This window comes from Heterodontus francisci, chromosome 3 (assembly GCF_036365525.1).
Source record: "Heterodontus francisci isolate sHetFra1 chromosome 3, sHetFra1.hap1, whole genome shotgun sequence".
Classification (NCBI taxonomy): domain Eukaryota; kingdom Metazoa; phylum Chordata; class Chondrichthyes; order Heterodontiformes; family Heterodontidae; genus Heterodontus; species Heterodontus francisci.
In genome coordinates, this window is record NC_090373.1 from 165482395 (window position 1) to 165484894 (window position 2500).

Sequence of the window (2500 nt, forward strand, 5' to 3'; positions counted from 1 at the left end):
CTGGTGGCTGTGTTGAAAGAGAATGAGAAAAGAGAGGGTTTTGAATGTGAAGCTGCCGCTTGTGCAGGGTTTGCTGGCAGCAGCGTGGAAGGGATGAATGTTGAATTGATTTGATTAGATTAGAGATACAGCACTGAAACAAGCCCTTCAGCCCACCGAGTCTGTGCCGACCATCAACCACCCATTTATACTAATCCTCCACGAATCCCATATTCCTACCAAACATCCCCACCTGTCCCTATATTTCCCTACCACCTACCTATACTAGTGACAATTTATAATGGCCAATTTACCTATCAACCTGCAAGTCTTTTGGCTTGTGGGAGGAAACCGGAGCACCCGGAGAAAACCCATGCAGACACAGGGAGAACTTGCAAACTCCACAAAGGCAGTACCCAGAATCGAACCCGGGTCCCTGGAGCTGTGAGGCTGCAGTGCTAACCACTGCGCCACTGTGCCGCCCAATTGTTGGAGAGTGCAGGCTGGAGGCTGGTGAAGCGTGAATAGGGCTTGTAGTTTTCAGATGTGGCAGGCGGGGAAGGAAGAGAGCAAGGTGGGCAAGATTTGGAAGAAAAAAATAGAGAGACTGGCAAAAAGAAGAAGTGACGGCACCGCATGGCTTGAAGTAAAGAAAAAGGCAGACAGTTGTTGCCTACGGCCATGCTAGTCTGAAAATGCCTGATCTCGTCTGATCTCAGAAACTAAGCAGACTCAGGCCTGGTTAGTACTTGGATGGGAGACTGCCTGGGAATACCAGGTGCTGTAGGCTTTTGCTGCCAGCAGAGGCTGCTCACATCACAGCCCTTGGCATGCACTCAGCCACAGAAGCAATGGGCAAGCTTTTTGCCCTTAGTCAGTGCGCTGATGGCGGTGTGCCCTCTCCTTTCCTGGTCTCATTGGCTTGAAGCAAGTTGAGAGGGAGAAGATAGGGAGACCAGTAGCCCCTTGAGCTTCTGGAAGCAATTGCGCAGTTCAATCGGTGGTTGGCTGCTGGTTGCCTTGGCTGCGGTTAGCCGCCTTGAATTGGTATTTGTCTTTGTATCCCGTTTGGCGCGGAGGGAAGGGTTGCTAAGTTGAAGGCGCTGTATGAAAGCAAGTTGTTGGTGTGCTGCTGGTGGCTGTGTTGAAAGAGAATGAGAAAAGTGAGGGTTTTGAATGTGAAGCTGCCGCTTGTGCAGGGTTTGCTGGCAGCAGCGTGGAAGGGATGAATGTTGAATTGTTGGAGAGTGCAGGCTGGAGGCTGGTGAAGCGTGAATAGGGCTTGTAGTTTTCAGATGTGGCAGGCGGGGAAGGAAGAGAGCAAGGTGGGCAAGATTTGGAAGAAAAAAATAGAGAGACTGGCAAAAAGAAGAAGTGACGGCACCGCATGGCTTGAAGTAAAGAAAAAGGTAGGCAGTTGTTGCCTACGGCCATACTAGTCTGAAAATGCCTGATCTTGTCTGATCTCAGAAGCTAAGCAGACTCAGGCCTGGTTAGTACTTGGATGGGAGACTGCCTGGGAATACCAGGTGCTGTAGGCTTTTGCTGCCAGCAGAGGCTGCTCACATCACAGCCCTTGGCATGCACTCAGCCACAGAAGCAATGGGCAAGCTTTTTGCCCTTAGTCAGTGCGCTGATGGCGGTGTGCCCTCTCCTTTCCTGGTCTCATTGGCTTGAAGCAAGTTGAGAGGGAGAAGATAGGGAGACCAGTAGACCCTTGAGCTTCTGGAAGCAATTGCGCAGTTCAATCGGTGGTTGGCTGCTGGTTGCCTTGGCTGCGGTTAGCCGCCTTGAATTGGTATTTGTCTTTGTATCCCGTTTGGCGTGGAGGGAAGGGTTGCTAAGTTGAAGGCGCTGTATGAAAGCAAGTTGTTGGTGTGCTGCTGGTGGCTGTGTTGAAAGAGAATGAGAAAAGTGAGGGTTTTGAATGTGAAGCTGCCGCTTGTGCAGGGTTTGCTGGCAGCAGCGTGGAAGGGATGAATGTTGAATTGTTGGAGAGTGCAGGCTGGAGGCTGGTGAAGCGTGAATAGGGCTTGTAGTTTTCAGATGTGGCAGGCGGGGAAGGAAGAGAGCAAGGTGGGCAAGATTTGGAAGAAAAAAATAGAGAGACTGGCAAAAAGAAGAAGTGACGGCACCGCATAGCTTGAAGTAAAGAAAAAGGCAGACAGTTGCTGCCTACGGCCATACTAATCTGAAAATGCCTGATATCGTCTGATCTCAGAAGCTAAGCAGACTCAGGCCTGGTTAGTACTTGGATGGGAGACTGCCTGGGAATACCAGGTGCTGTAGGCTTTTGCTGCCAGCAGAGGCTGCTCACATCACAGCCCTTGGCTTGCACTCAGCCACAGAAGCAATGGGCAAGCTTTTTGCCCTTAGTCAGTGCGCTGATGGCGGTGTGCCCTCTCCTTTCCTGGTCTCATTGGCATGAAGCAAGTTGAGAGGGAGAAGATAGGGAGACCAGTAGACCCTTGAGCTTCTGGAAGCAATTGCGCAGTTCAATCGGTGGTTGGCTGCTGGTTGC

The 2500-nt window shown here is 51.0% G+C and overlaps 3 non-coding genes across 3 annotated transcripts; all 3 read left to right on the forward strand.

The window, feature by feature from the left end:
- The first annotated feature begins 650 nt into the window (after nt 1-650).
- On the forward strand, nt 651-769 carry LOC137368471 (5S ribosomal RNA). The gene has a single exon (XR_010974687.1). It is a non-coding gene; the product is annotated as a 5S ribosomal RNA (ribosomal RNA).
- A 632-nt stretch (nt 770-1401) lies between these two features.
- LOC137367302 (5S ribosomal RNA) lies at nt 1402-1520 on the forward strand. Its single transcript, XR_010973800.1, has one exon. It is a non-coding gene; the product is annotated as a 5S ribosomal RNA (ribosomal RNA).
- A 632-nt stretch (nt 1521-2152) lies between these two features.
- LOC137367720 (5S ribosomal RNA) lies at nt 2153-2271 on the forward strand. Its single transcript, XR_010974202.1, has one exon. It is a non-coding gene; the product is annotated as a 5S ribosomal RNA (ribosomal RNA).
- The last annotated feature ends 229 nt before the right edge of the window (nt 2272-2500 follow it).